The following is a 20,217-nucleotide window of genomic DNA, read 5'->3' as shown; positions in this document are numbered from 1 at the left end:
TTATGTTTGATATACTAAAATAAATTTGCTTCACTGGAGAAAGGCTGATCATTTAATGAATGCAGAAACGTCAGATCTAGGCACGACAAAAGTTTTGTCGCCTACAGAGAGTAACGTGGAAATTAAACAAATCTACTTCAAATACAAAAATATGTTGAATAGCATCAGTGAATTAAGTAGTGGTGCTGTGAGATCCATGAGTTTGAAAGACGGCATTGACAATGATTCGTACAATTTATGGATGAAGTCATCAGGGATAGCAAAGAAAACAGTCTTCCATTGCTCCCCGAATTCATCAAGATTCTTTGGTTTCATCTTCCATGCGTCCTCTTTCATTCTACACCAGACATGCTCAATGATCATGTCTGGTGACTGGGCACGCCAGGCCTGGAGCACCTTGATCTTCTTCGCCTTGAGGAACTTTGATGTAGAGATGGAAGTATGCGATGGAGCACCATTCTGCTGCAAAATTTGACCCCTTTTATGGTTGGGAATGTAAGAGGTAGCTTATACTTCTTGATATTTTTGGCTTTTGATATTGCCTTCCAGCCTGCAAATCTCTCACACACCCCCATACTGGATGTAACCCCAGACCATAATTTCTCTACTACCAAACTTGACTGTTTTCTGGGTAAATTTCAGATCCACGCGAGCTCCAGTACTGTACATTCCAACCATAAAAGGGGTCAAGTTTGTCAGCAGGATGGTGCTCCATTGCATGTAAGATAATCATTCAATATAAAACTCTAAAATCATTCAAAAGACCCAAAAAAAAGAATTGTCCACTTTAACAAGGTAGCATTGGAACTCACCAAGCACAGCTGCACCATGACAAAAGACCATATTGGAGCATTTGAACTCCAAGTCAGAGTTTTAAGGCATCAGACATTTCAGTTTTTTAGTTCATGATTTGATTGAAAATTCCATTCTCATTTCAAAGTGGTTCTGTTGATTTCAGTATCTGTTCAAGTCCACGGCATGAAAACAAAGCAGAAGGCTCCAAAGTGTGTGTATACAAATACAATAAACATATCGTTGTTTATTGTATTTTCAAAGGTATTTTAAAAGGTACAAATAACATTCTTTCACGTAAAAGACACGTTTCAATTTCCTTTTAACGTAACATTTGCTTACTTTTAGGAATCATCATGTAGCTGTTGCAGTTTTTACAGTAGTTCCTGTTTTTGGGATATCATAAAGTATGCACCATTACACTAAAAGGAAATGTGAAGAGTGGATCAAGCACACACATGTCCATTCTACTTTTTAAAAATGTGCATGCAACAGCTACTATTGCTCCTTCATGGATGTTCAGCCAATCTTAAGATATAAAAGTCACCACTTTAAACTATCACATCTCCAATTTTAATTGCACTTCTCTGTACAGATGAGGTGTAACTTTCTTTGCAACACGAACAAAGACATGGTAGGATGAAGCACCGTGTTATGACACACGAAGCTAATCTTTTGCTGTCAACTCTGGACAGCCGCAGGTCTTCAGATCAAACGGGTGATAGATTTGCTGGAAGATTGCTAACATAGTACAACTTACAACGTCAGCAGCGGGGCTTTTTATTTTTTTGTAATTGCTGGGTTTTGGCAAATGATATGAGCTCTGTTATTTGTGCTTATCAAGGAAGTTATGACCAGCCCCTTCTTACCCGGGACGTGGAATCCACCGCAGAGCATTGCTGCATCTGGCTGTAGTTCTTGCTGCTGCATATTGATTACAGGCTCAAAAAATTTATTTAAAGTTCTTTTATGAATGTTTTGTAATGTTTTTGTAACTTTTATGAATGTTTTGTAACATTTTGCCTAACTTTATCACTAAATCCTCAACAAATACATATATATATATATATAAATCACTTCTGAACCTTGGAAAGCAAGAAAGCCAGTTGTTACATGATTGTTTTTTCTTTTCCCAAAACCTCTCAAATTAAAATTGTCCCTGCTCACTTATACTTTGATCGAGACACTAAATGGCTACAATCAAAGTTGTGATAATCCAAGCTAGGTTAAAGAGAAGCTTTTGACAATAGGTCAAACTACAATCCAGATTCCCCTGCACAAATGGCTCAAGGTTGCTTGTTCACGAATTCATACATTCTTCAGTAAATGTTTGTTTATTGGTAGGAAGGATAACTGGTAGAGGGATTCCTTGTTGCACTAGCATAATTTGTTGGTCTGGCGACAGTTGGAGTGTAAACTAAGCCTCGATGACTTAAAAAAAAAAAGAAAAAAGTTGGCCCTGAACAGTCAGATTTGCTGTTTCTTTTAATCTTTAAGTTAACATGTAGCATGCCTTAGACTGTTTTGGCACATTTTGTGCAGATTCTCTTTAAAGGTGGATTAAACACATTTGACACATTTGGCTGAAGAAAACAAAGGCACACTTCTTTATAGTCTTCAGATTAATTAAAATATTGAACAACAACATTACTAAGTGATTCAAAGCAGTAAAAAAAAAAGAAAAAAGCAAGTGCCTTTATAAATGGCTTTAATTCCTCTACTGTTTGGTATTTTACTATTTATGTACCTCATTAATTGGGTTACAGAAATGTCTTGCATTTAAAGAGTACTGGCCTTCAAGCTTTACTTTTAACTTTTTCTTAGAATGTGTACTTGGATTCATCTTTATATGAGTCATTACACCTTGAAACACTTTTAATTATGCAAGTACCATGAAATTGTGACTAACAGATTCTCATTTATAGGCACTCATTCATGCAAAAATTAGGATGTGGGATGTTCTGTGCGTTAACTATCTCTCAACACCTTAACCTAAGGGTGGTGAGTGCTCTACAGTCTCAGAATATTATTAGTAAAGCTATGAGATCTGACTCTGTTCTTGTGCCAACTGGAGGCAGCTGTCGGTGCCCATCATGCACAGTGATCTTCACTTGCTTTTTCCACCTGAAGGACTGGAATGAGAAAAGTCCCGGGGACGAGGTGATCCCCAATAACGGCCGCCTTCTGTCACTGCTGGCTATCTGAGGATGGACAAGACAAAGGAGCTTATCAAACAGAGCCGATAACACGGCAACCAATTAAGATATGGTCTGTTTATCACAATATATGTTCTCTATCAGTATCCAAGGGTCAGGGGAAGAGATCCAAATGAATAGGATTGGTAAATGAATAAGTTCTGTAACCCGAAGGGGGGAAAAAAGGGCTTTGAATGGTTTCATTGGGGACGTATACCCAAAAGAGCAGGAGTTGGGAAATATGTTTAGTGGATGCTATAGGTGGGGAACATCTCCAAGAGTGGGGCAGTGAGCACTAGATGGCACTAATGAATGACATTAATTATGATGTTCTCGAGTTAAAATAATCCATTGCTCAGTTAATTTAATGCCCTGCATAGCTGTTAACCAGAACGATATTTAAAGTGTTTGGCAACGCAGTTCAAACGTATAAATATGAATGAAAATATACACATGGTAGTTTTGTCTGTATAAAATTAGTGTGTGTGTGTGTGTGTGTGTGTGTGTGTGTGTGTGTGTGTGTGTGTGTGTGTGTGTGTGTGTGTGTGTGTGTGTGTGTGTGTGTGTGTATATTTTATATGTATATATATATATATATAATATAATATACCAGTATATGATACACACATTCATAAAAATATTTTCATGCAATAATTTCACAAATTAGGGATGACAAGTTCCCATCATGTGTATTTATTTTTTTCTTGACAGACTCCAAAACATTAACATTTCTTCATCATATTCATAATAGAAAGTGGATTTTGAAGAGGTGCTCAAGTTCTCATATGAAGATAATTAATATAGTCTTATTCCAAGAACTTAAAGCAGTAGTGCAACAGTATGTCTGCATTAATAACGCACCTCATATTTCAGTTATTCAACATGTACCTGTACATGTCTGTTTTAATTTAATTTCTGAATGTATCTACTGCTACTACAGTTAGAGAAACTTACCAGAAGTCAAACTGCATTGTATTAATTTTCGTAACGCTCTTAAAATTGACGTTTTAAAACTTGATTTTATGACTTCCTTTGTCCCCTCACCCGCTCATTCAGTTCCATTTCTAAAGTCATACGCTCTCAACCACAGCATTAGATGACATTCAGCGACAAACCACGGATTTCCAGTAGCTTTTCACAAGATTTGGGTTCCATGAATTTAAGGGTTCGAGGGTTGGTTTTGCAGAGATATAGGTAGAATTAAGTAAAAAAAGAAATTTGACATTTCCATGCACAAAGTTCACAGAGAGTGGGCTTTGTGTTTTTTCCACAACCTGATTTCAGATGGTTTTTTTTCTCATGAACTCATGAACAATATGCACACCAGAAAATACATCCAGATTGTGCTTCAGCCTGTAACATGGCAGGAAGTTACAAAAGCACCATGAACACGGACCCAGCAGGTTCGCGCTCGGGCTCCATCTTGGAGCAGTGACATATCAGACTTGCTCTGCATCAGATTCGGCCTCAGACACGTCAGCTCGGTGTCGCTGTCAAACCTGCAGTGCTTACGAGGAGGCCAGGGAGCAGAGCGATAGTGGCAGCCCGATGGAGGGGTCAGTTATCGTACAAACAAGGGTCGTCATTCTTGACACCCCCCCTCCTCCCTTCCCACCCCTCTTGTGCCAAGGCTGCCCTGTAATCGCCCATCTTGGCTCCTCCGTCCTGTTTCTAGTCGGACCTTATCGTAAGCAGGAGCTTAATCTGAACCGGTGATAAGATATGTTGCTGCTGCATGCACGCGCTTGCACTCCGTGCACTTGCTCACATTCCTGCTGTCGAGCAGCGATGCTCTGATATGCGTGCACCTACGTCACTTACTGTCGCAGATTTCTCATTCAGATGTGTTCTTAAATGCATGTCTTGACACTGGAAACTCCCTATTTCCTCTTCATTAATTATCTTGATCAGTTGCTTGTTTCATGTTTGAAACCATAAAGCGATCAACATGTTTGTGGTTTTCTGATAAAGGTGTAGAAAAAAAAGAGAAAAAAACCCGAGCTCTGACTGACCAAAGCACGAAAACATTTAACCTGTCAAAACTGCTCTTTTGCACTTTTTGACAATTTGCTATTTTGCTGATGCTATCTTACAATTTTAACACACTTTTGTCTCAGTAACGGCTTAAAATTAAAGAACCCCCCCCCCCAAAAAAAAAAAATACAGATGGGGAAAATAAAGAGCAAAAACATCTGATTTTAAAGATTAGATAAAGCCAGAGGGGGGAAAAGGCGGTTAATCTTGACAAGTACACGGTCTTGAGTTTCTCTGAAGGCTTCCTTTTCAGGTCAGCCTCTCTTTAGCTGCTCATGTGGTATAGGTGAGCTGCAACAACAAGAGAATTGAGAAGTCGAGAAGAAATGGACAGAGAGAGAGAGAGAGAGAGAGAGGCAGGGAGATCATGTTGGCACGACCCGAGAGGCTCCTGCAGTGTTTGAAGCTGTTGCTTCTGCAGCTCCGGGGCAAAGAAATCCTACCGCAGTGCAGGCAGCTTCACTGCGGCAGCAACACTGTGATCAGCTCCAACAGGTGGACCAGTACGACAATTAACGGATTAGGGGGTTATTTTCTTGTTGTTTCAGGGGTTTTTTTAAGGGAGAAACAACTTTTCATTTGCTACACTGCAGCCTAGTGAAACTAAAACATCTTAAATCTTGTTATTTCTTCCATATGAACCAAGAATGTGAATATTTTTCAACTTTACCATAATCTTACCTTCCACATTTAATCAATATGGACACTCTAAGAACAAGAGGCCGTGTGAAGATGAGTTGATGTCAAGGGTCAGTAAGAGCACTAAAAGGGTTAAAGTTTTATACATTTTATAAATAATGGAACAGAAATGCAAGCAGTCCAAGCTATTTTTTTCAACATTCATGAGGTCAAAAACATGACTACGAGCTTCATTACTGTCACAAAATAAAATAAAAAAATAAAAGAAAGAAAAGTCAAACCAGCTAATTTTTGTCCTTTTGTGAGATAAAAAGTATTGAGTGATAACTTCACAGCTTTGGCACTTGATTGTTTCACCAGAGCTGACTCACAAAAAACGCTAAAACTGCTCATTCTTCTTATTTAAGTTTAAGGGAGATAAGCCTCTCATTAAAAAGAATACTACTTTAATCTTACCTGTAGTTTTCTTTTGACCCAGACATAAAGAACAGAAGCAGCAGAGTACTGTTGGATGAAACTTTATTTACATTCCACAACTTTGTATTTCATTTATTACAGCACGTAATGTGTTTTACAGCTGCAGAACACTTTATATATCAGCAGTGGACAACTCTAGCAAATAATCCGCCACCGAAAAGCCAGAATCTGTTGAAAACCCGTCCCGGTCAATAATGGTAACAGGACCTACATTTTCCATTCACCTCCAGCGAACATCTCCAGCCATCACTTTGCTTTTATTTAGTCTAAATAAATACTTTATCTGCACTCAGTTGTGCCTCTTTTCAAAAGCAACATGTTTACTCTGGAAGATGCTGCACGATAAGAGTCGTAGCCCATTCAGAGAAAACACATGGAAAAATAGTTATTAAAAAAGAAAAAGGTGTAAAGTTTGAAAGATATTGGATGGTGGTGAAGGGAGAACCTGCTGGTAACCTGAGCGAGCCTCTCTGCTCTGTCGCTGCTGGACCATCGCCCATCTCTTTATCAGCGCCGCAGCGAAGGAAAAACCCACAAAATATGTTTACATCGCCCTGATAAGATCCAGCACTCTGCAGGCGTGAACATCCACACTCTGGTACTAACAGATCCTATAAAGCGTACACAGCAACTCTTACACATTTAATATTGAAGTTTCCAGTGTAAAATGATTAGATCGTCACAATAGTTGTAATTATTTTGTGAAGTGATTGTGGAGGAATGTTTAAATAAATGCCTTGATCTAATTTTTTCATCTTTAAACTTAAGCATTTTACCTCTTGTTATATTTTTAATTTATACACAATTATCCTTTATTCTGAAATCAGCATGCACCATTTAGTTTCTTTCTCGCTCTTTTTTTTTTTTTTTTCCCCTCATACGTATTTGCTTATCAGATGCGGTGTGAATATTGATTTCCCGGATACGGGGTGATAAGGTCTTTACGAGGCCGGCCCCTCCGCGAGCACTGGTGAATATTTTATCCACCGTGGATTATAATGGGCGATTAAGCTCAGTCGGAGCCATATCACCCCAGCCAAGCTTTTAATTATTCACCAGCAAAACTGTATCGATAAACACGCCCTAATGCAAGTCGGGGACAAGTCATAAGCTGCTTGCTGGATGTTAACATGAAATTCTGATTTACTGCGCAAAATAGATAGATAAAGTAAAAACACAAAGGTTCAGACCCTGCTTGGTGCCGCACCTTCCCCGCACGGATCTCCAGTAAACAGTCTGAATTAAATGCTGCTGTGTGAGGCCGTGTGTGTGGAGCTGACAGACTCTGAGGAGCCTGAGAAGGAGCCGTATAATGGGGCCTGATGACAAGGCAGGCGATCCGGGCCAGGCCGGACGGCCGAGAGCAGGCGAGCTGTCCGACTGTAACCTAAAACACACTTAAAAACCCCACGACAACCGCACACTGCACTGAAAGAGACACACTCATAGAAACTGGAGCTGCTTCTCACTTTCTGCAGTACCTGACAAACACACTCGTCTGTCCTCTGTGACTAAGCGCACGAGTGAGGAGGCGGCCACAAGAGAGCGCGCACACTTTGTTTTCTATGAATTATATTTAAAAATCACTGGAACCAGTCCCATTTCACATCACAGTTTCATACCTAGAACATCATGTGCAGTAATGTACCCAGTTTTGGGTTTGCAAGATTTTCCTGTGTAAAGTAGAAAAGTGACGTTAAAAAGGGGTTCCTTTTCTCACCTTGTTGAAGAAAAAGTTCAAGAAATTCAAGCGGTGGAAACAGAAGATTTCAAATTAATTGACTGTGCTTGATTTAACATTTTCATATCTTTGAAAGCTAAAAGAAAAAGAGCAGTTTCTTCTCTCCGCACACCCTCCTTGCGCAGAGATCTTCCTCCACCTACCGTGTACATAATAACTTAAATAAAGCAGCGCTGCAAGACTTTCTTGTCCTAAATCAAGGGTGCTCGTATAAGCCGGGTTTGTCATATTTACAGCTTCTGTGAAAAATGGCTGCAGCCACACGATGGAGGGCAGCACAATGCCACCACAAGGTCTTCCAAGGCGAGTATGATTACTGTTGATCTTCGCCCTTTCATGCTGCCTCTTTTTTATGACACACTTTCTTCAGCACAGCACCGGCTGTAAAACCCGGGGTAAATAATAGAGAGATCAAGACCTTATCACATAAGTTTGGATGAGAAATTTCCCCCACATATATTTATATATATATATATATATATATATATATATATATATATATATATATATATATATATATATAAAAAAAATTTTTTTCCTGGACCTCTTTATTATTCAGGACAGGCAGCGTACAGTGCATGGTTGTGGAAATGGGAATAATCTCATGCAGCAGATTAAGTGGATTAATTAGGGTTTTATTCATCAGGGTGAATTGGTACCTAAAAAGCTTCCCCCTGCAATGACAAGGATTTTTCACCCTTAATTATCTCAGGCTGTGGAATGCAGTCCTGCATGTGCGGCTCATCCAATAAAGACGTGGCATGTCACCCTGCACGAATGTGAATCTTCACCTCCTCATCGATTGCCTCTAATTTATATATTTCAGCTGCAGCACGAAAAGAGGGTACACGCACGTTTGTTTTCCTGTTGTGATGCAAAGACTTCTGGCTGCCCCTGCGTGAAGTCGCATTAGACCGCAAACTACTATCTCACAACTGAACCCTCACCCAGCCCACCTCTTATCTTCTCATCATTTTCCACTTACCAAGCCTTCTCACACACTCTCACTTGCGCTGTCAATAACCAATACTTGCTCTTCTGTGTTTGCAACCACTTCTGAAAGCAGTTAGCATGAGAAAGAGGGAAAAAAAAGCAAGATTGACTCTAAGCAAAGCAATAATAGCGTTTTCACTTTAAAGTGGTGGTAAGAGTGTAGAGCGGAACGTACCTTTATTTAGATTGTTTCATTAGCTTTCTTCTTATTTCACAGGCCTTGAAACAATTTTGTGAATTACTGGCAAACATTATTTGTCAGCTGTCAAGGGTTGCGGATGCAGACTTTTATATATATTTAAAAAAGTCAATTTTACTGATCACACAACACATGTTATACCTATTGCTTAAGATGTGCAGAAGCTGGAGGAGAGAAAAAAAAGAAAAGGCGTCTTGATGAATTTCTAAAAGCACAGACGAAGCCGCCGCGGTCCGTGCAGTCTCATTACAGAAACGCTGAATTAATCGTTGTGAAACACTGAAACGCTAATATGAAACTACCATCACACGCAAGTACCAATACTGTACATGTGCGAGGGAGGGCACGCTTTTCTTTATCAAGAGAGGGGGGAAAGTGAATTTTAAGGCCCATTCAGTGGAGGACAAGAGCTTCTTCAGGGACACAAACTTTCTCAAGTTCCTGCCGTCGGAGGCACAGAGCGGCCAGGGAGGAGCCGAGCTTCCCCGGACGGGCAGATAACAAAGTCGGGGTGAGGGTCGTGGGGAAAGAGGTGGAGGGCTGAAGGAGGGTGGGCATTCACCGACCAGGTCAGACGTAACGCTTGACTAACCAAATGTCAGATACGCATCTCTCCCTTCATCTGACTGACAGGCTGCTCCGAGAGAGGAAGTGTGTGTGAGTGTGTGTGTGGCTGACTGATACTTTAATTTGTGTAGCAGCAACAGTAATGTGCTTCGGCATTTTGCTGTATTCGGATGATGATTTAGATGAAGGTACAATTACAGCTTCTTTTTTTTTTTTTTAGACTTTTTTTGATGCACTATTTAAAAAGGGCCTCAGTCTTTAAACACTTTCATGCAAAAGGACTTTATCACCAGTTCATGTTCAACTATTTACCACAACAACGTGAAACTTTAATAAAAACCCAAGTGGAAATGTCTTCTGACCCACAAGTGGAACAAGAAAGCTGAACAGAGGTCACAAACATAAACAGTAGCGGCGTCTCATTAAATTATGCTAAAAAATAAAACTTCTGATGGAAGATTAAGTAGATCTGAGCTGGAGCTTATTTTGATTGGAAAATAAATAGAAAGGTTTAATGAATCACTGGAGGAAAAGTACCGTAAGCATTTCCAGCGTCCTACAGCTGGTGTGAATGCACTTCGCACAGGCAGCCTTTATAAATGACAACATCAGAGACCTTTTAATCTCTTATATCAAATGTGCTGTGTGGGCTGCCCCAGGTGCTTCATCAGCACTCTTTCTTTTGTTTGGACTTGAAGCCTTGAAGCTTTAAACGATTGTTTGTGCGTGCGCTGTAATATAGTTTTGAAATGTCACAACTTACATTTGAGTGGTGCCAACCACAAAAAAGAGAAATTCAAGGGAAACACTGACATTTTTATATATAACTGCGGTTGAAGCACACGTGTTTAACCATAAAGGACATCGTATTAAAATTATTGATGTTATTTAAAACAGTAGTAATGGCTTTGGACGAAAGTAAATAGTTGAAATAAATTGATGGCGTAATATCAAAATGATATTAAATACAGGCTGTTTTCACTCTCTTCTTTATGTATTCGCAACTTTATAGCTGTGTTATAAATTTGAAAAATGTAAATATAGCAGCTTTGTTTTTTTTCTTATCGACCAGTTAGCTAGTTTATGTGTCCAGTCCGTTGAGAATCTGAATAAGAATAAGCTTCATCAGATTCGTACTCACAAACTTCAGTTAACTTAAACTGGTTATGGTACCCCTCCAGCCATTTCCTTGGTACAGAATGTACCGAACTAATCACATTAAGACACAAACCTTCTAGAGGCACTATTCAGAACAACCAAGATGGCGGCAGAATAGCTAATAACACCTGGAAAAACACAGTTGTTCGAGTCATTTACGGTCGCTCCCACTTTCACGTACTGTTGTATGTTTATACCAAGCAGGACGGGGCTCTGCTAAGGTCACATGGTCTGTTTCTCTGATTGGTTGTACACCTATCCAACGGGATCCAGTGCTACATTCTTCTGTGTCCATTGACACTCGTTCCTTGAAATCAAAGTTGGGTCCAAAATAAATCTTTGTATCGACATAGACATTTTTGGTTGCCTAGTCAAGCTGCATATAATTTGGAATTTAAATTTAATTGGAAATGCAGAGGCCTCAATTTAACAAATGGCTTTGTGCAAGGACCGGTGTAAATTAATTATCACTCAAATCCACCAACCTGTTTTTTTAGGGCGATACTCTTCTTAATATAACTAAACGTATGTTTTGTGAAGATATATAGTTATAATGCTATAGTTAAACTAATCATTTGACTCTGTCTTTGCTCCCCTTTTTAGAGGATGTGGAACATTTTCGTAGACTTAACACTATTTTTGAATTAATACAACAGTGCAGTTTTAATACTGCCAATTCTCAGAGTGATTTGATCCATGCTGTCTGTCAAACGTAAGGGATGAACCTCTAATGGATATGTTCCTTCTGTAATTAAGTGCAGCACGAACGACAGTGACTTCCTCTGTGTTCTTCATCACTTTCTCTCTCTGCTAAAAGTAGGTCACCAGGGATTTCCTGCCACTCGTGCATTTTTCTCTCCAGCCAATACCTGGCCTTTGTAACACCAGTTCAGCACTGCAGAGGCAGCAGGCTGTGTGTATATGAAACACATGGGATAACAAATTTAAACGGCTTGTAAGTTTTTATCGGTGCGAAACTTAAGACAGTCATCGACCTTTGAGCTGTCGCAGAAACAGAAAAAGGAAAAGCACTCCTGAAGATTTAGCTGCAGCTGTAGGCTGAGATTTATTAAGAAAAAACCCAAAGAAACAACAGGGGCATATTTATTCCTCTAATTTTTCCAATTTAAAGTTTTCTTAAGAGATGCATTATGAAACAAAAGCTTACTTTTTTTTTCCCAGATTGAATTATTAACAACCCGAGGCTTACCTTTGCATTTCTAATTATATGACGCAGAAAGATGGCACTCCGGCTCTGCAGGCATCCAGTTAGTGTCATTTTGAAGGAGAAATCCAAAGCAGAAAGACTTGGAGGGGGGCTAATTAGAAAAGTGGGTTACAGAAAAATGCTTCAGCTTTGAACAAGTCCAACTAATTGATCACCTCTGGCCTTATTCAGCTACATTTTGCAAGTGAAAAACCAAAGCAAGTAATGTGGTAATATTACATTTCTATTGACTATGAAGGGGCAAAAAGAAAATGTGAAATGACTGAACGAGAGTGGGGGGGAAAAAAAGAGGCCAAGAAAGTGAGCTACAAAGCTTTGATCGACTGTCTGACAGTTTAATGAGTGATTTTCACTTTGGTCCCCCTCATTACTTGTTGCAAATGTGTTTGATCAAAGAGAGACAGCGTGTGTTTGAGGGGGAGGGGACTAGGTTTTGTGACAAGGGTAAACAAAATAATACATCACAGAAATCTTCTCAGAACAAAAAACCTCAAGAACCCAAGACACTCAAGAAAAACTCACCTTTGCTGCAACACTTTCCTTTCCCTCCTGCGCACACACCGACACACACCAACACACACACACACACACACACACCTGGAGAGTTTGGCTCGACGGTACACATTCAAGCTGATAGTCATACTGAGAGGGCAATGCTGCAAGATTCGGAGAACATGCTCCCTCTGTTTCTCACTGATCTTTCTGAATGATTAATTTTCCGTTTCAGTGCTGAGAGGTTCAAAAGCCTCTCTAAGAATTATGAAGATGCCAATACAAAGAAAAATTCAAGAGGGGCAGCTTTATTAGCGGCAAGTGGCTCTGACACCATGTTTTTCTTCCTTTTTTAAACTAAAAATAAAAAATGGGGAAAGCACACATAAAAAAAACCCCACACACAGCTGAGAGTCGGTTGCACCACTTTTCCGACGTCTGGATCGTGTAGACGAGGTTTTAGAGCCCCTGCAAGGGAGTACGTGTACAGCTGGGTGTGGTTTTTACCCTGCGTCTCCTTTGTGCCCTTGACTGCTGCCTCCGTGGTCATCCCTTCATCCCCCTCCCCGCTCCACCATGGCAATAACGTGCCACATATCCGCTGCCTGTGTCGCGTTGAACGTGCAACTGTAGTGGCAACCACATGGTATATGTGCACGTTTCTAAAAACCTGCCATCCTTTGGAGCTGAAGTAGTGAGGTAGTGTAGGAACAAGGACAGCAGAGGGCCTCTAAGAAGTTCCTGAAAGATAGTTTCTTTGGAACTTTAACTACAAATGACATGACAGTGTTTGGCTTTCATCACTTATGGAAAAGAAGAACATATTCATCCAGTGAAAGAAATGAAGCCAAATGGGGAGTGTCTTAAAGTGTAGTACCAATGACTCCTGCTAGGCTTTAGCTGAAAAGAGCTTAAACTATTTCCAACTATTTCTACCAGAGCTGAAGCAGCCAACACCAAGCAACAGAAATGTCAGTAAATACTATCATGAATACCAATCAACACTTAATAATGTTCAAATCGATTTATAATTTGTTTTAGTTTGAATTGAAATGCAGTTTTTTGAGGGGAGTAAACGTTAAACCACAGCCAGCTGTTGTAGATATTTTTGAACCTTTTCTTGTGCAGGGTTAAGCATTTGTCAGAGGGATGTACAGTATTATCCTGCATTTGTGCCATGTGATTCATTCAGTCTGAACATCATCTATCTAGTTTAGGCTGCTGCTGAATGTGGCAATATGGCGCAAGTTTTATACTTAAATCAGGATTTCTGTTCGGGTCTGATGTGGTACAGGAAGATTTAAGTGCAACTTTTTTTGCTTTCTTTCAAGATATAAAATGAAGACGTGGCTCCTTACAGTTCAACGTCACAGTACCCCACAATTGTGAACAGTTAACAGAATTAAATATGACCCCAAATAACCCAGGTTGTTTTATCTCACAGATTTTGAGTTCATAGTCACTTCAGACATGCAAACAAATGCTTAAAAAAACATTTTCTCCCCTTTAATCCTTCAAGTGTATAAAGAAATAGCGTGTTGTATTAAATAAGAGATCTTATGCTTTTTGGATTTTTTTAGTTCAATTGTATTCATTATTTTAAAAGTTCAAACAAACTTTGAATCGTTCGCTTGGATAAAGTTAACTTCCGAGCGCATTCTTCTTATTAACAGAAGATACTGCAATGAACTACCTCAATCATGTAATTTGTGGTTAAAGATCACCATGTATCCCGTTTGCTCGAGGGATGTTGGGACGTTTATGACACACAACTTAAAAAAAAAATATGAACATATGAATGTTTCAGGTGTTTGGTCTTAAAGGGACAGAAGCTGAAACAGAGCTTTTCAGGTAGATGGTGATAACAGCCACCACAGTAATCAACACTAAGAAAAATAGTGTTTCTAATATGTAAAAGATGAAATCACAAACCTGTAAATGAAAGAAATTTGATGTCCCAGAATGTAAAAGCGATATTTAAACATTGTTAAACTAGATGATAAAATGCCATAGGATTCCCAAAGTTGTACTTTGTCAACTGTTTCATTTACCTTTTATGTAATTCCACATTAAATTATCTTAGGTTCAAATTTATCCCAGTTTTTGCTTGTAAAGACAATGTGCTAATGTAGAATTGAATGTATTGATCGCCTTAAATCATAAAATCATTGATTACTGCAGTAAGTATGTGTTGAGATGGAGTTAAAACGTGCTTGGGATCCTAAAATTGCAAAGCTTGTGCATTATTGTAATGATTAAATGCTGTTTGGCACATAGATGGTGTGCAAACATGGTCTGTTTTTGCATGAAAACTTTTTTGAAATTAGAAGACGAGCGCTTTGTCTGAAAAATTGAAGGTCAAACACTTACTCACCTCATTAACTAACTGTTCATTCTCTTCATTCTCATATCCTCCTCATCGTTCTGCTTCTCAATTTCAAATCAGGAGTTTAACCTCCAAGCAGATTCTGCTCACGCTACAGCATTGGACCTGGCCGTGCACCATGGGAGAATTACCTCCCATAATTATACTGCAATTATGACCAAGATAAAATCAGCATTATTCCCCCAAAAAAGAAGGAAAGTTTAAATGAGTAGTGGGAGGGTGGGATGGAGAGATTGGAGGGAGTTGCAGCTTTAGTGTCTCTGAGGGGATTGGTGACAGTCCTGTGAAACAAAAGAGACAAATGGACAGAAAACCTTTCTAATTAAGCATATAGAAAAGATGGAGTCTGCTAATTATAAAAGTGTAAGAGATTCTTAACTAGGTTGAGGGTAATTTGTCTTTCAGTTCTGCAAATTTCAGAAGTAAAGACTAAAAGAGTGAAAATGAAGCAAAAACTTTCACAGTGGTCAAAAAGGTGTGGAGTTATTTGTCAGAACTATTTCTTAGACATATCAAAACGGATCTACAGTACAACAAACCCTCCTGACCTGAGATATCACCTTATACTGATGTCAGCTGATGAACTAAAGTGTGCAGTTTTCCAGATGACCACTAGGGGCTCTAAGAGCACTCTCATAGCAGAGTCACCTGGCTGCCGAAAACAGGCAGAAAGAAAAAAGAAAAAAGCTTTCCGTAAAAAAACTCTTCAAAAAAGACAATCTACCTCACAAATACATTCGCGCGCAAAAATAAATAAACCCTCCAAAGCTGGATGAGCTTTCTGGGACTCCATGTTCCATCTTCTGTGACGTGTGTGCTGCTCTCAGTTTGGAGCTGGATCGCAGCAGACAGGACATCTGCTCTTCATATCCGCCGGGTGTGTTACACAAAGTGGACTCTCTTAGCTCCAGCCACGGTCCCAGCAGCTGCACGGCGGGCACAATTCCCTCTCCAAACACAATTCGGAAAGGGGACTTGTTTATCCTACCGTTAAAGGTTTGGATCGGAGGAAGATAATGTCTGGATGGGTTTGAGTCTCTTTTCCATTTAGCCACACACATCTGTATCTGACTTGTACAGTCAAAAAAAGGAAAAAAAAAAAAGGAGGCAAAATGGTTTAAACTAAGCTGCAGTATGATATACAAACACAAGCAGCAAGAAAGCTGCACAAACATAAATAGACAGGTAGGCCAACAGTGCAAGCACAGCCAAGCATTTAAGGAAAACATTGGTGGTCCGTAATGGAGTATTTGGATCAAAGGCATCAACCTCTGGGAAGGCGGACACAGCATTTTTGAAGAAATCTGTTTCTGCAGGTCACGAACAGCCTTTGCAACCATTTGTAATCCATTTTATGTCACATTTCTTTCATAAAACCTCAATATCAAACCCACCACCAGGTCAGTTGATAGGGGGGGAAAAATGAAGAAATCAAGTTTTTAAAAGCAGTAAAAATGATTTATAACCTGTATATTTCAGATATGTAATGACTGCGGAGTATCTCTCTGCAATGCCATTACTTATTTTTGAAAGCCCACCTGATTGCAGTCAGCCAGACTCCCCTAAAAAACACGTAAAATGGCTAAATAAAGCACCTTGAACCACGATTGGGATCTCACTCATATTCCCTCGTCACAAAGATGAATGCATTTGCAGAGAAAGGATGAGAGAGGGGACTGGCTTTTTAATAAATTCAACATCATGCTTCTGCCACTGCGATCACAAGCTGGTGACAACTGCATTTATTTAAAGACAGGTTGATGAATTAATTTGTTTTCTTTTATGACTGTTATTATCTGGAGAAATACATTCACAGGCAAATGATCTCAACTGAAAAATTGAGCTTTTGCAGGCAAAAAGAGGAAATGTGTATTTAATTTTATTTCTTCCTTCTCCGTGCATTTGATGGGTAGGAGGAGAAAGAAAAGGCTGCAAGCCAATAAGCCTATTTAACATGTTCATAGAAATAACCTAAAAGTGTTTTCAAGGATCTGATGTTTTTGTCTTACTTTTACACAGAAACTCAAGATTGCGGTATGAGAAAAATGTGTCACACGAAAAAGACAGATCAGATAATTGGCCGGAGGTTCCGCTCACACACTCAGACTTGCATGCATGAAAACGCATCTTAACAACTCAAACAAATCCACCAAAGGGTTGTGAAAGAGCCTAATCTTGTAGCTGAAGTTTTGAAGCTCACCACAGTGGAAAAAAAACAAGCAAACCATTCATAATACCAGTATCTGCAGCATCTGCACGCATTTCTGGCCAGCTTGCAATATCCTTCAGAGGACAAAGTGTTCGAAATTAATCAATAAACCCAAAAGCTCCTGAAATCTCAAATCCATTAGGGCCACGACGAAGCACATATTACTTCAAAATGGAGTTGCATTAAGTGTCAGATGTCTGTGATAAGGCTGCCTTCATTTGGGTTTTTCAGTTTTTTTTTTCTTCCTCTGATGGGACGCATGAGTGGTGTCTCCTTATCACTCATGCCATAAAGTGCTATCTGTGTCTCTTATCACTCGTCTCTGCACGAAAGAGGAAAAGAAAGTAAGGCTATGACAGAGAGGGAGAGAATGAAGGACTGAAAGCGGCGGATGATAAAAATCGCTGTTCCTGCTGCTGTGGCCACATGCATGTACACCTGTACGAGTGGACACGGGTGCCGTCTCGCCACCTTAACACGCGCGTATCAAACAAGGCCACGGGTCTGACATGCTCTTATCTCCTGCAGCCTTTCGCCGCGAACAAATGTGCCTCACAGAGTACAGAGGAAATCAAACTGTTGCAGAGAATCTGGAGGGTTTTTTCTCTTTTTTTCCCCCCCTCTTTCTCTTTCTCTCTCACTTTGCCTGCCGATGAACAGTTATCTTTCCGACGAACTCAAACTTTGCGGCCTTTGACTTTGATTAATCTAATTTTGTTGAGACATGAAAATTAAACCATTTTCCTTTTGTACTGCATCATCACTTTCAACATGAAGAAGAAGACGATTCCATCAGTGTGGAGAAGAAATTTAAATCCAGACTTCACCGCTCTGAAGAGTGTCATGGCTTGCAGATTGTGTGTACGATACAGCACGTTGACCCCGCTTGATTTTGCGTCACGATGCATCTGAATCCCATCACTATGCAAAGCATAACCTTAATCTCACTGCCTTTAACCTTGCCGCCCCCCGCCCCCCTTCCTTGCCACTCTTGTTCCACATCTCCCTGCATTTGTTTGCCCAGCACTCTCTCCGCCGCCTCTCTGATGAGCGTTTTATCTTGTGGCCCACCTTTTCACACCGCCGCGCGCACAATCATGAGTATCACCCGTAATTATCTCGCCGTATTCCCCCTTCTCGCCCTATCGCCGGCATTCATCTCAGAGCTGGAATTATATGCGTTTCAGCTGGGTGCCATCACACAGCCCCCCCCCCAACTTACACTCACACACACACCCCCAGAGGAGGAGGAGGAAGAGGCGAGGGTTGGAGATGAAGCGAGAGAGAACAAGCAGAGCTAGGTTGGGTAAAGACAAATGTAGTGTGTTGCTAGTTGGAGATTGTAAAGCCCGGTTCACCTGACCTGCATCGTGATACGGCAACGTGGACCCGACATCTCAGGTGTAATTACTTTGTTTCACAGCTTCTTTTATCTCCCATCGACTTTGCATCTGTCCCCCTTTCATACCCCAGCACTCCAGCGCATGATATAGTTGTGCTGCCTGTCAAAGTCTCCTTGACCTTCCTCCTTTTTTGCCATTGTACCAATAAGAAAACCAATTAATGACTTATCCGCCCATCTCAATGTCAAGTCTTTTTCTGAGGTGTACTATTATGTCTGCTTTCCCGATGTGCCGTTAATTAACTCGACTCCTCTCCATCCGAACATCGCCGCGCTCGCACGCTCAGCTATGCCGGTATTCAGGGTCGCATAATAGTCCTGTAGCGGCAGTGCTCTCGCGCACGTACGACACCTCAAACTTCTGAGAGCGACCGGTTGGTGGAAGCGGAGAGAAAGATGTGAAAGGATTTAATGAGGAAGATGTCTGATGGGGGATTCAATGGAGAGGCCAGAAAACGGAGAATTCAACATCCGTAAGGAGATGAGCAGTCGAGTCCGGTACCTTTCACAAGGAGCCCTGACACTGGCGTGAAGCTATGAGGAGTGTCTTCTTTTTTATAAACGTGCTCTTAACCCCCCTCTGCGAACTTTGGAGACCTCTGAGACTTGTTGGTGTGTAATATTATAAAGTGATTATTCGGTTCTGACCTGAAAAGCCCCAACTGTAGTCAAGCCTTACATTTATTTACGTAATGATGTGAACTTTTTTCAAGACTTGAATAATAGTAATAGTTTTAATAACAAGTCTCGTTTTCACTTAAATGCAGCCAGACAAAGCAGCGCCTAACCTGTGGTGACATTAAGCTTCGGGCACCAAACATGATGTCTATCTGTTTCACTTGTCTCCTTCTTTCATATTTATTTTAATTAGAATTTGGCAGAATATTGTCCTAGGGGATAACTATTATGAAAATCATTCCAATATCCTAATATGTAAAATTAGAGCAGTGCTGTGCATGTAGTGTTTTTTTCTTTTTCTTCTTTTCTTTTTTAACTTTCTAGTAATAAATTACATACAGAGCTTGAGTGAGGAGCCAGCCATATCTTTTTAATTTTCCAAATGCAATTCATTGCTCGGAACTCGGATTCAAAACACTAATTAATTTGTATTTGATAATTTGCCCACTTTCACGGCCTGACATGAGTGCATTTTTTTTTTCTTTCTAAACTTTGCACTGCATGCACAAGTTTAATTAAGTGAGAACTCTTCACATTATCAACATCACGAATTGTATAATTTTTGTAGAGGGGATGAAAAAAGAGACTGCAGGTCTGCGAGGGCCTTTTCTGTTCTTCGTCTTCACATCCGCAATTTTCTGCATAAAAGACATTTTCCGAATTGAGAGGAGTGATTGCTTGAGGAGGTATACATTTCAAGATAATTTTGCTTTGACCTTGTGAAAGGGATTGGGAAAGAGCGTGGATAAGTTGAAGAAAAAGGGAGCTAATGCACCTCCGTCTGCCTGCACTGAACCGCCTCGCTAACGGACCGTCCTCTGCTCCTCCTCTCCGCTTCCGTATGATCACGCTCCATAAGAAGCCTTTCATGGACCCCAAACCAACCTACATTTGTGCTAAATTGTACTTTAAACCTGATTAATGAGATTTTGGTTTCAGGGAGCCGAATTTCAGCGCGCCTGTTCCTGCACCACCGGGGAGAATTGTCTTCATTTAAAACGTTCTGACCGTGAACAGTTAGGCAGCT

The sequence above is a fragment of the Cololabis saira genome, chromosome 23 (genome assembly GCF_033807715.1).
Source record: "Cololabis saira isolate AMF1-May2022 chromosome 23, fColSai1.1, whole genome shotgun sequence".
Classification (NCBI taxonomy): Eukaryota; Metazoa; Chordata; class Actinopteri; order Beloniformes; family Belonidae; genus Cololabis; species Cololabis saira.
Note: the sequence above shows the minus strand (reverse complement) of the source record.